At 40.8% G+C, this 14,377-nt stretch overlaps 1 long non-coding RNA gene across 1 annotated transcript in view; it reads right to left on the reverse strand.

Annotated features, from left to right (window-relative positions):
• LOC117872733 overlaps positions 1–14,377 on the reverse strand; it is a 38,069-nt gene that overhangs the window by 8,034 nt on the left and 15,658 nt on the right. The window contains exon 3 of the long non-coding RNA XR_004644572.1: positions 5,566–5,610. This is a non-coding gene — a long non-coding RNA (uncharacterized LOC117872733). The remainder of the gene's footprint in view (positions 1–5,565; positions 5,611–14,377) is intronic.

A 14,377-nucleotide genomic window follows, 5' to 3' on the forward strand; every position in this document is an offset into this window, starting at 1 on the left:
TGTGATATATTCAATTATATAATAAATAACATTCAGATGATCAGATGGAGAATAGCAGAAAGATTTAGAAACATTTCTAACTTATGTGTTGGGATAAAGACATAGTATCATTCGGAGCCTGTCAGCAAAAATACATCTCATAAAAACAAAATGGAAGAAAAAGCAAATTCATGATTAGAGCTGGGCAAATAATATATATATTTTTTGATTTGCTGGCAATTCTGAAATATATAAAAAAATTAGTTTCAGGTTGAACCAAAAATGAAATCTTTAATCTGTTTTTGGCAAATCACAAAGTTGAAAAAATTGTTTTAGATTGAATTAAATGATTTGTTTTTAATACAGTCTCCTCCTGGAGCTCCAGTCACCAGAATCCGGTGGACTCTGGTCTTTATATACTACGTAAATATGAGACAACTTGCTTTTTACTTTTAGAGGTGCAGTAGCTCCACTAGGGAGGAGGTAACTAAATAAATATGTAGTTCCGATATCCTTTAGGACATTTACAGTCATTATAACTTCAGGAATCAAGACCTAACTAATTGTGAGAATATATTGTTATTATAGCAAGGTGAAAGATTAGGGTGAAACTTAAAGGAGTGGTATAGGTAGGAGCCAGGATAAAAGGGAAAGGAAAGGGAAAACAGGGATTATAAATAAGCAAAGGAATCCATAACCCCACACCAATAGTTAAAGACTCCCTTCACTGAAATAATCAAAAACCAACAAAATAAACACAAAAAAATAAAGCGGAGTTGGAGGATTAGGGAGGCTTGCAGGTGCAACTACCATGTCTCTCTGTAGTCCTCAGAGTGCTAGTGGGCTGGATCTGGGTAGGGAGTTGCGGTGTCTGTCACAGAGAGCTCATCCTTTGGGGTGGGGTAAATTCCTGGAGGCCTCAAGCCTTCACTGCCCCAGGCCTCAAGCCTTCACTGTTGTGCAGAGGAGGCTGACCAAGTGAGGTTTGCATTTGATCCCCAGTCTCTGATTTCTCTTATCCACACAGTAGACTCCTTTCCTAACTGAGGAGCTATATCTCTGGCTCCCTTCCCCTGAGTACTACACGCCGGGATTCAGCAACCTTCTGGGTGATCGTAGCCATGTACAAACTAGTCTTGGCCTGTAGTTGGCTGTCCTGGCACATCAGTCAGGCTCAAGGCCCAGGGACAATGACTCCTCTATTCTAACCTCCACTGGCTGTCCACATCTGAGGCATCCAGGTTAGGCAGACCTTTGATAACCTGGGGATCTTTCTCATTTCTGAAGTCTGCTGACAGGCTTCTTGCTCAGGATTGCCAGGCAAAATTTTTTCATTGTGTAATTCCTCCCACTGGTTGCTTCTAGGCTGCTGTCTGTGGGAGCTGCTTCTTGTAAGCTCTCAAAAGAGCAAGGAGGTTAAATCAACATAGAAAAAAGAGTTTTGCAGAGCTTTTTGCATCTTGTCAGGCTCAGTCTGGGAGCAATAGATGAACAAAGCATAAATATAACAGCTTGGAGTTACTTTTTAATCTCTGCAATGTCACCTAGCTTTCTTGTTACATGTTTGGGGTTCATGTAATAACGAGATTCAGGGGGTTCTTTATAAAATTGGGGCAACAATGAAACATTCTTAGAAGGACAAACTCTATTATTATAGATATTTTGCTATCTCTTATTTCTATGTATTTAATTCTATTATTTAAACTGTAATTGAAATTAATATTGAAAACTAACAAATTGAAAGACACAAGAGATTACACCACCATATCTGTGAAGGTTAAGATTAGTTGGCTCTGGCTATATATATTGTTTGGGAGGTAATCGCTTGACCATCAAAAAGGCATCAGATCACTCGAGTATTAATAAAGGTGGCTCTATGGGCATAAATATGCAAAGGCAAAAAGCTAATAGATATAAGACCTGAAAATTTTAGGGCAAGCTCTTCTCAGATCTATCTCTACTTTGATATTCTCTTCTCCTATATGCATGGATCTCCCATTTATGTCAACTGGAATTCTGTATACGTAGAGATTTCCATACAGGTAGACAGAAGAGCAGTATTGGGACTTAGATCTGCAATATGAATCTGAGAGAAGGATTTTCTCCTGGAATGTATTCACCAGAAGTGTGATATGACTTACAGTTTCATTTTCCTGAAAATTATATCGTGCATGGAGCAGCTGAATACTTTGCCCCTCCTTCTCTCTTCTTATTTCACTAGGAGGGTGGTGAAGCACTGGAATGGGTTACCTAGGGAGGTGGTGAAATCTCCATCCTTAGAGGTTTTTAAGGATGATTTAGTTGGTGTTGGTCCTGCTTTGAGCAGGGGTTGGACTAGATGACCTCCTGAGGTCTCTTCCAACCCTAATATTTTATGATTCTTAAACCCTCAATACCTGGTACACCCATAACAATATTCCAGCCAAGAAGGAGTAAAGCATATAGCTTTTGGTTATTTGAGTGAAGAAACTTCCTTCATAATGACTAGGTTAAAACAGAAAAAAGAAAACAACTCAGAATCTGTAGGCGCTGAGTTCCTATCTTAACTTATCACTGGTCTAATGTTAGAATAACTTATGGATGGGTTGCAAAAGAAATCTGTAGTAAATTTTAGCAAAATATACAGAAATGTTTGTTTAAATTTAATGGAAAGATGTAGATACTTCCATCTACTCATCGTACTCCTAACTCCCTCCTATTTGCATTCTAGAAATAAGTGTCTAAAATTAGACTTTAAGGGCCAGATTGATAAAGGAACTTAGGTACCTATTGCCTTTTTATGTGTCTAAGTCCAATATGTAGGCACCACTAGAATTAACAAAATCCTCATGCAGCTGCCACCTAACTCTGGAGGCATCTAAAGCACCTACATTTTCACAGTTAAAGTCTCATAGGCACCTAAGTTTATGTTGCTGAGCATGTGCACTACTGCCTCAAGGAAACACCCACATGCCTCTCTCTCATTTAAGCCCTAGCAGGAGTCTCAAACTAGGCATTGCCCTGCCTAACTTTCCTGTGAGGTCCATCCTGTTCGGCATGCTCAGAGCACACCTAACTCTGCCCCAAACAGAAGAGGGGAGGAGGAGGAGAAGAGGAGGCTGTCTTCTCTATGACCTTTAGCCTTCTCCCAAAATGTGTGAGACCCTGGTTCAATTTCCCACTCTACCTGATAAGGAAAAGGGATTTGAGCACAGGTATCCTACCTTTCAGGTGAGTGTTCTAATGAGTGGGTTATGGAGTATTCTGGTGGGGATGGCTGGCTCTCAATCTCTCCAGTTGAAGTTGTTCCACTGTATATAAATAATTAAATGTGCATTGGGCCACACAGAGTGTGATAATGACTCTATAGTCCAGTGGTTAGGGCAATCAGAGGGAGGGAGAAAACCCAAGTTCAAATTCCTTCTCCTTACCAGGCAGAGGGAGGAATTGAATCAGGGGCTCATAAATCCTAGGTGAGTTTTCTCAACACTGGGCTAAAGGTTATAAAGGAGGACTCCTTCCCCATATCCTGGATGTTTCGTGTCATGTTAGGCATGCACCACGGTCTTCTTGCAAGAAATTGCAAAGGTATTTGACATTGGAGAGGGTTTCTGGATGTGGATCCCAAGCGGAGACAGGCACCTAACTCCCTGAAACGGGTGGGATTTAGGACACAGCCCTCTTCTCAGTATCTGTTATTGACTAGAAAATATAGTAGCTTCCTGCTCAGCATGCTGGCTTTTAGGGATCCTGTTCTTAGTGGCCTAACTTTCCCCATTCATTGTATAGGCAGCCTGGGCACCTAATTCAGAGTAGTGTATTCCACTGTATGACTAGGCACCTAAAGTTAGGTGTTGCAATAAGTCCCCTTTGTGAATCTAGCCCTAAACCCCTATTTAGGCAGCTAAATAAATGGCCTGATTTTTGAAAATGCTGAGCACCCAGAAGCTTCCATTGACTTTAATGTGTCAGGAAGGAACCAAACTATTTCTAAATCTGTGCTCAATGAATGTAAACAAACAAAATGCTATTTCTTTTGCAAATGAGGATAGAAAAATATGTAAAGTCTCCTAAAATTCCCTAGGCCTGCTGACTTTATTTCCTTTAAATGCTCTCTATCCTCCCTGAAAGATTCAAAGCCCCCAAAATTTGATCAGGCACTGCTCTTGTTTATAAGGCTTAGGACATCCAATCAAGAATCAAAACAAAACAAAAAATATGTGATTTACGTGGCCAATCACACACAACACAAAGCATAGCTCTGGATTTGCAGACAACCCATAAAGTAATATTTTTTCTTAAAAATGAGCTGATGAATAATTATGGAAAACAATCTCATTTGGGAAAAAATCCACAGCCATGTCATGTATATTACAGAACAAAGGACTATGTTAATTGAATATATTGTCATGAATAGCATATAACAGTCAGAAACCAAGAACAAGTTTCATAGGAAATTGCAATGTATGAGAATCCAGAGAATGTCAAGGAAAGTACAGAAATATTTGAACTTGTGTGCTCAGGTGGTACACAAACAGTTGCAGCTCTACTCATTAAGGTTCAGTATAGAAAAGAAGGACCATGCATCAAAATGTAAGCAACAGATTAATTTTATGATGAATGCCATTATGTAGAATTCAGAAGGTGGAATGAATACCTATAAAAGCACAAATGTTGTCCATATAGGGCCCAATACATTTCCCAGTAAAATAGCTGAGAATTGCTGTGCGCTCAACACTTTGGAAAATCAGACCACTCACTATATAAACATCACTTACAGGCCACTCACCCATATAAAGGTGATTAAATATGGATTTAGGAGCCTAATTTTAGCTCATTTTTTAAAAACCATGGCCAGTGAGTGATATCATACTTATCGCATACTTAAGTACCTGTAACTATAAATTAAAATAGTAGAACTGATGTTCAAATCAGGAAGTGCTGAAATAAGTAAATAAGCTTCAAACATAGATTTTCTGGAAAAAAGGTTTTACAAATCTTAAAAATGTTTCATTATTATTCATTTTTAATCAAAATGTCTCTTTTTGAAATTTAAACAGCCACTTCACACCCTAGATGCATTTGCAACTTCATCATAGCAGATTTGTGCTTGTACATGAGAAGAAGAAAATGAAAAATGACTAGAAACAAAATTGGTGAAAAAATGTCTACTTTATTGTTAAAAAAGAAAACGTCATCAATGTGAAAAGTGAGAGCATTAATCTTCAGCTGAAGTAACTGGGAGCTTTACCTTAGTTAGAATTATTGTAATTAGGATATAAATTAGATATTAATTATAATCTCAGGAATTATTAGTGACAAATATAAAAATAATTATTTTAAAATATATTATTTTAAACCTGGAAGTATCACTTTAATTCCCTTTTTAAAACAATAATCACTCTACCGCTCCATGATTAACGTATTTTAATACTGAAAATGCAACATTTTGTTCAAAATGGAGAGAACTGATGAGCAGGAACACAAGCCCATTTTAGTATAGACTCGATCTCATGCTGGCTTTCACCATAACACGTCTGGGGACTTTTGATCTTGCAGTCAACAACTAATGTATTTCTGTCTGTTTAGTTTTCTTTATACGATTACCTTAAAAGAACACTTTCCATATGTCATCTTATTCCTCTGGGGACTCTGAAAGAAGATAAGAAGACCTCTTAAGTAAGCTTTGTAAAGTCATGTGTCTGTCTATATGTATTAAAGCATGCAGCTGTGTTTTATCTTATGTCATACTTAAGTTTATTAAAAATAAATGCAATCTTTTGAATTTAGTCTCATCCAACGTATGTCTCATGCAGTTTAACTATTTGATACCAACTCATCATTTGTTAACACATGCATGTTAAAGAGATCAAATTCAAATATTTATAATAAAATAATTGGAAAATGTAGTGAAATATATGTGCATCCAAACTCAGAATTCAAAACACTAATTTTCTCTCTTAATGTAAAATGTTTTCACAAATATTCTCAAATAGTTCCTATAATCAATATTTACTTCTACAAATTATAACATTATATGTATACCATGCTTAGAATTTTTTCTAAATATAACCAGTGTGATGTAAATGGTATTGTGAAAACTGATACTGATAGAACTTGATAAAATTGTAGGTAGATGCTGTGTAAGAGTTCCCATGCAGCACTGCCAATGCAATGCATAGGAATCCTGTTCTGAAATACCAGGACATTCCTTTCCTCAGACTAGAGTGCCAGTATTGTTGAACTGTGCCAAAAAATACACTAGTGCAGGCAAGTAAAGGGATGGAATGTGCTCCTTCACGTCCCTAAAGTGGACTACTCACATTGTGGGTCACAGCACAGCAGTGAGAGCAGCCTCTATGACAGTGGATCCCAAACTGAGGTTTGTGAACCCCTGGGGGTTCGCAAAATGTTACAGAGGGTTCTCGGGAAAAAAAATCCCTAATGGCGGACAGCTGTCCCTAGGGACCCCAGGCAGCATGAGGCCAGCAGCCCGGAGCCCCTGGACTTCCAAGAGCTAAGCAGCTCAAAGCAAGCATATCTATCACACTGAGGAGATTTAAACTTCAAGACTCCATATAAGAAATGGAAAGGGAGGTGGACATCTTTTGCTGTTTTTTAAATTAAATAGGCAGCTAGTATTGTTTTTAAAATTATTATGAAGAACAAGTTTAAGCTTTGTTGTAAGGTGCGTTGTTTGCCTGGACTGCTCAAGTCCTGAATGCTTGAGTAGGAGGAACTCTTTGAGTTGGCTTCTTAAATACCTTCATGCTGTTTCACATCTGATACTCCTTGATGAAACATAGGAGCCTTGTCTTATAACAGGCTTATTCGAAGTGATACAAGCTACAAAAGTAAGATCTTGGAAGAGTGTTGCCGTTTTCATAACGTAATAAAAATACTGCAATAATAAATAGTAATTAATAATAAATAGTGTGTAATAAGCATGTCATAAAAACAAATTTTATATTTCCAAGATCACTGCTTTTATAATTTATACTCAGGTAAAGGAAAAAAATCCCTGGAAATATTCATTTTTAGGAGGGGGTTCGCGAGACTTGACATTTTAATGAAAGGGGTTCACAGGATGTTAAAGTTTGGGAACCACTGCTCTATGAGGTTGCTTCTCCCCCTCCCATGCAGGTGGATGAGGACTGGGTGGGCAGGGCCAGGAAATGGGCAGAGATAGTGTTGGCAATGTTTGAGGGTGGAAGGGGGGGGAGATTAGAAATACTTACATGTTATTGTGTGAAAATGTGGGGAATTAATTTGCATATTTTAAAATAATTGGCATGTAATCATAAACTTAATTTAAAAAAAACTGTGTGTACATTTAGTGCTTCATATAAGGCATCATTTTATCTGAACTTGGTTGGTGGGAGGTCCCTTGAAAGGACCTACACAGAAGAACTTCAGTGGCTACCCTATCAAGAGAGGGAAGGGACCAAAAGGGAACCCAAGTTAACTAAGATCTAATCTACCCAAGGATTTTGTGTCAATGTAACTATTTCTCTTAGGGGGTTAATTTTTTACTGAAATAGTTATACTTCTACTACCCCAAGTGTGCAGCTATACCAGTACAGCACACCCTCTTTCCTATGTGGGAACAATCAATACCAGTATAAGAAGCACATTTACATGAAGATAACTGCATCCAGACTAGAGGGGGTTGTACTACTTAAACTGTATCTGTATAGTTGAAGCAGTACAACTTTTGTGTATAGACGTCCTAAAAAAGACAAGCAAAAACCACCAGCTAACAGTGGGGATATGTAGCAGATAACTTCTAGATAGTGCCCACTGCTCCACAATATGTCAGGAGAGTTGTGGTAGGAAGACAGCCTGAGATATAAGCCCTTGTAGTAGAGGCCTGGTATGAGGCCTAAGCTAAAGTAGTGGGCAAGCTTTGCTGATATAAAGCAAAGTTAGCAAAAGAGGCTGTTAGCAAATGTCAGGATCTGCCTGCTTGCAAGTTTACAGAATTTGGCAAGGACAGGGCTAATATTGCAAAAATACACATTCCTATGACATGCTAAGCACAGAGTACTTACACAAACACATCGCAATATCAAATGGTACCAGAACATTTTGCACCCCACAGCTCTGCCAATGCATCCTAACCCCCTGCAGCCACAGATCTGCCAGTGCACTCCAACCGCCCTGACTCGTTCTACCCTGTACCCCACAGCTCTGCCACTGCACCCTGTCCATGTACAAACCCTGCACACATCCAACACTTTACTTCAGCCGGGAGCTCTTTGGGGCTGGGACTATTTTTGTTATTATAGTAACACAGGAGCATCACTATAGTTAAGGTTGTGTCATTACTTCTGTTTAAAGATCTCCTACAGCTCACATAGAATCAAAGAATATTAGGGTTGGAAGAGACCTCAGGAGGTCATCTAGTCCAATTCCCTGCTCAAAGCAGGACCAACACCAACTAAATCATCCCAGCCAGGGCTTTGTCAAGCTGGGACTTAAAAACCTCTAAGGATGGAGATTCCACCACCTCTGTAGGTAACCCATTCCAGTGCGTCACCACCAATAGTGTTTCCTAATATCTAACCTAGACTTCCCCCCCTGCACCTTGAGACCACTGCTTCTTGTTCTGTCATCTGCCACCACTGAGAACAGCCTAGCTCAATCTTTGGAACCCCCCTTCAAGTAGGTGAAAGCTGCTATCAAATCCCCGCTCATTCTTCTCTTCTGCAGACTAAACAAGCCCAGTTCCCGCAGTCTCTCCTCGTAAGTCATGTGCCCCAGCTCCCTAATCATTTTCATTGCCCACTGCTGGACTCTCTCCAATTTGTCCACATCCCTTCTGTAGTGAGGGGACCAAAACTGGACACAATACTCCAGGTGTGGCCTCACCAGTGCCGAATAGAGGAGAATAATCACTTCCCTTGATCTGTTGGCAATGCTCCTACCAATACAGCCCAATATGCCATTGGCCTTCTTGGCAACAAGGGCACACTGCTGACTCACATCCAGCTTCTTGTCCACTGTAATCCCCAGGTTCTTTTCTGCAGAACTACTTCTTAGCCAGTCGGTTCCCAGCCTGTAGCAGTGCATGGGATTCTTCCTTCCTAAGTGCAGGACTCTGCACTTGTCCTTGTTGAACCTCATCAGATTTCTTTTGGCCCAATCCTCCAATTTGTCTAGGCCACTCTGGACCCTATCCCTACCCTCCACCATATCTACCTCTCTCCCGAGCTTAGTTTCATCTTCAAAGTTGCTGAGGGTGCAATCTATCCCATTGTCCAGATCATTAATAAAGATGTTGAACAAAACCACCCCCAGGACCAACCCTGGGGGCACTCCACTTGATACATGCTTCGCTGGATTCCTTTGAGGTTCAGTGTGCCTCAGGAGGGTGCAGGGTAGGGGTGTGGAGCCCTGAAAAAATAGCTAATTTTCAAAAAGTTTCTAGGTGGTGGATTTTATTCGTTTGTTTGTTTGCTTGCTTGCTTGCTTGTTTTGTGCAGAGCTAGAGATCAAATTATTGATGTGATATGGTTCAAAATGGTCTCAGTTTGTTGAGTTTTACTCAAGGTAGTGCATGGCACTAAATCTTTGGGGATTGTTGTATTAATTTAGATGGAATATATGGGATAAGGGTATTAACAGAACCCAATCATGGTTCAGCATTAAACAGTGTTCAAAAAGGTTTGGGGTTTGGTATACAGGAGACTTCAGCCTGCTTAGTACCATGTAAAACACAACATAGAAAACCCTAGTGACCTTTTATTAAAGATAAAGACAAGAAGGAGCTAGCTAACAGGAGCAGCAAATAGGGGAGTTTTGCAAGGAAACTCTAGGTGAAGGAGGAGAGACTATGTGAATTAGATAAGTTCACAGAGGATAGGTCCATCAAAGCTATTAGCTCAGATGGTCAAGGATGCAACCTTGGATTATAGGAGGTGGGGAAGTAATAACACTGTAAACATTTGTATACCAAGGAGTGAAGACTTCAGGGATACTGGGTACAGTAGTGAGGAGTGGGGCAGGTTGGAGGTGGGAATGTAGTGAATGGGTCAGGGGCATGGTGGAGGAGGTGTTCCAAAGCAGGGAAAGTGGGGCCCAGCTGATGTGTGGGGTGGAGGGAGTGACTGGCTGACTCAGTATGCAAATTGTGGGATATGATATGTATAACTGCATAAATGACTACTAATTCCCACCAACAACATATCTTTCCTGTTAAAAAAACTAGGAAATTCAATGGCAAAACACCTACATTAACACAAGAGTTAAGATTGCTTGTAGAGCATTGACTTGAGCAAAAGTCAAACTTCTGAAAACCAGGAAATGTCCATGTAATGTGAGCTCAGCCCTCTTTTAGCAATGGCACACTAAACTACATTAACTTATGTTAACACCTTCAACTTTCCAACTCCACAGTTGCTAAAATGTACAAGATCTTCACCTCCTTTTACCACCTATTCACTCCACCATGCTTTCAGCAGCAACTAGAGCAACTCCCTACCCAGGAAGTTCATACGTTTATTAAGCTCCCCATTTAAACACACCTGGTCTTCTCTGGTAACTGTGGAGGACCAGAAACTCTGTAACCACTTCACATCCCCCTTCCTTTATAATAAAAGATTAAAACTGAAATTATAAATCAATGTATATATACATAACAATTCAAGATAATTTCAGTTTCCTTAAAACTACTACTTGCTACTATGTTCATTTATCAATTGCATTTAAATAGTCTTAAGCAGCATTCTAATGATCAAATCTTTGAGAGGGGTCTGCATTCTCACTTCTGTAAAGTTGGTGTGTGGAGTTCCCTGTGGAGGAGGTTCACTTCCTGACAAAGTACCCGCAGGTTCCAGATTCTCTCTTCATTTGTGTTGGGAAATATTGTAAATGAACCTGATTCCCCAGGAGAAGTCCTTCTGGAGTCTCCATTAGTTAGGATCTGGGAGTTTTGTCCTAGTTCTGCATGGTTCCAAATGTTTGGGAGTTTTTGAGCCAAACTTTGTTCCCTGCTCTCAGTGCAGGTAGTGCTTTTGGTGTGTGAAAAACACTGACGTTTTGTAGCTGCTGAATTTTTATTTCAGCATCCCATTTTCAAAATTCCTTCAGGTTGAGACACTTAGGTTTAAGCTGTTTGGATGCCACAAGTAAAGTCATCTTCCTATCAGATGCTCTGCTTGAGACAGTCCAGTCACAAGCAGTATTGACAGATATGCAAGGAGTGCTTTACATGGGTCCACTGATTTTTGCAGAAATCTTTTTAAAGTCTGCATTGCTCTCTCCACATCCCCATTGCTCTGGGGGTAATGTGGACTACTAGTAGAGAGTTCAAACCAAAGTCTTGTGCAAATGCTAGGAAAGCTTCAAAGGTAAATTGAGGCCCTTATCAGATATGAGGACTTTAGGAATTCCATGTCTAGTAAATTGACTTTAGTTTCTGGATGACTGATGAAATCTGTGTAAGTATAGCCAAGTCAATATATTTGCAGAAGTAGTCGACTACAGTAATGTTGGTTAGGGGTCTGATTGTATTATGACATTTCTATATCAGCAAAAGCCATACTATAGACATAAGTTATATCAGCATAACAGTTGGTTTTGCCAATATAGGTCATTTCGCTCCAGTGACTGGTATAAACTAAAATGGCAAAAGCACTCTTTTGCTGGTATAAACTGTGTCTACACTAAGGTCTGCTGATATAGCTATCCTGTTGTACAGGTATAATTAAGCATTAATTGGAGTAGTGGGACTGAAACCTGGGTGTCCCCTGCCCACCTCAGGAGAGTGCTCTAACTACTGGTGTAACAGTCATTCTTACACTCATAATTTGGCCCAATTAATATTTAATTATTATACAAAGTAAACCAGTTTCAACAGGAAAGGTTGAGCTAGACCTACTCCAGAATACTCTACAGCTAGAGCCCTGTGTTTTTCACAAATGTGAAATAACATGAAATAAAATGAAAATCAAAGTAAAAAATTAAATCAAACAAACAAAAAAGCACTGTGCAGGTTTGAGCCAGCCACATTTCCATCATGGGGGGGGGGGGAAAGGCGTAGGTGCGCCAAACTTCAGTGAGTGGTGTTGCAAGCTGGGACCCTGGGTCACACCTCCGCTCAGGTTTGTCCCAGCTGCCCCTACATCTTGATGCTGGGGGCCAGCCAAACTTCAGTGAGTGGCTTTGCAAGCTGCGCATGGAGTCATAGTGCTGCTCAAGTTTAGCCTGGCCTCCTTCCATCATCACAGAGGGTCAGATGGGACAAACCTGAGCAGTGCTGCAACCCATGCACCAGGTTTCAACATCCAGTATGGGGAGCTGAGACCAGCACCATGGGATAGAAGCTGCCACTGCTTAATGAGTGTGGGTGGGCTCATACTGCAAAAACCTCCCAGGCATCTCCCCCCGCCCAAAAACAGGAACTGACCACCCACAAGACATTCCATCCCAGTGGAGAGGGGAATTAATGGGAGGTTGGGAGAATATATATGGGGGATAGTGGATGGGTCCCTGGGTCTATGGGCAGGGGGGGCTTGGGCTCAATGGGGGAGGGAGACTATTTAGAGGGGGTAGGGGCAGGGTTTCTGGGGCAAATTGGGTTTGGGTGTGAGGTTCAGTGGGATAGGGCAATGGCACCAATTCAGATATTTCTCAGAGGGTTAATTCTGGTCCCTGAGCCTCCTAGCAGGGGCCCCGTTCTGGTCCCTGCTTGTTTTCCCCCACTCTCCTGCAGTGACTGTAGATCTCTCTTCTCTCTCTTATCCACACAGAACATCTGCTGATACCATCAGAGTCAAGTTCTTGGTGGACTCCCCCATGCTTTGCCATATAGGAACAGACTCCCTTGCACCAGATCACAACACCACTCACTGAAACTTGTCCTGGATGACCCTCTGTCTGTATGGAGGGGTGGTTGGGTCAAATTTCAGTGACACTGTGACCATGAAGCCAGAGTGACACTCCAGACTTCTCTAGCAGCAGCTGAACAAATGTAGTACAGAACTACATGCTTAAGATTGTTGGCATCACTGAAACTTGGTGGGATAATACACATGATTGGAATGTTGGTGTGGATGGGTACAGCTTGCTCAGGAAGGATAGACAGGGGAAAAAGGGAGGAGGTGTTGCCTTATATATTAAAAATGTACACACTTGGACTGAGGTAGAGATGGACATAGGAGACGGAAGTGTTGAGAGTCTCTGGATTAGGCTAAAAGGGGCAAAAAACAAGGGAGATGTCATGCTAGGAGTCTACTACAGGCCACCTAACCAGGTGGAAGAGGTGGATGAGGCTTTTTTCAAGCAACTAACAAAATCATCCAAAGCCCAAGATTTGGTGGTGATGGGGGACTTCAACTATCCGGATATATGTTGGGAAAATAACACAGCGGGGCACAGACTATCCAACAAATTCTTGGACTGCATTGGAGACAACTTTTTATTTCAGAAAGTTGAAAAAGCTACTAGGGCGGAAGCTGTTCTAGACTTGATTTTAACAAATAGGGAGGAACTCGTTGAGAATGTGAAAGTAGAAGGCAGCCTGGGTGAAAGTGATCATGAAATCATAGAGTTTGCAATTCTAAGGAAGGGTAGAAGGGAGAACAGCAAAATAGAGACAATGGATTTCAGGAAGGCAGATTTTGGGAAGCTCAGAGAGCTGATAGGTAAGGTCCCATGGGAATCAAGACTGAGGGGAAAAACAACTGAGGAGAGTTGGCAGTTTTTCAAAGGGACACTATTAAGGGCCCAAAAGCAAGCTATTCCGCTGGTTAGGAAAGATAGAAAATGTGGCAAAAGACCACCTTGGCTTAACCACGAGATCTTGCACGATCTAAAAAATAAAAAGGAGTCATATAAAAAATGGAAACTAGGACAGATTATAAAGGATGAATATAGGCAAACAACACAGGAATGCAGGGGCAAGATTAGAAAGGCAAAGGCACAAAATGAGCTCAAACTAGCTATGGGAATAAAAGGAAACAAAAGACTTTTTATCAATACATTAGAAGCAAGAGGAAGACCAAAGACAGGGTAGGCCCACTGCTTAGTGAAGAGGGAGAAACAGTAACAGGAAACTTGGAAATGGCAGAGATGCTTAATGACTTCTTTGTTTCGGTCTTCACCGAGAAGTCTGAAGGAATGCCTAACATAGTGAATACTAATGGGAAGGGGGTAGGTTTAGCGGATAAAATAAAAAAAGAACAAGTTAAAAATCACTTAGAAAAGTTAGATGCCTGCAAGTCACCCGGGCCTGATGAAATGCATCCTAGAATACTCAAGGAGCTAATAGAGGAGGTATCTGAGCCTCTAGCTATTATCTTTGGAAAGTCATGGGAGACGGGAGAGATTCCAGAAGACTGGAAAAGGGCAAATATAGTGCCCATCTATAAAAAGGGAAATAAAAACAACCCAGGTAACTACAGACCAGTTAGTTTAA

Source organism: Trachemys scripta, chromosome 2, assembly GCF_013100865.1.
Source record: "Trachemys scripta elegans isolate TJP31775 chromosome 2, CAS_Tse_1.0, whole genome shotgun sequence".
In the NCBI taxonomy this organism is placed as follows: Eukaryota; Metazoa; Chordata; order Testudines; family Emydidae; genus Trachemys; species Trachemys scripta.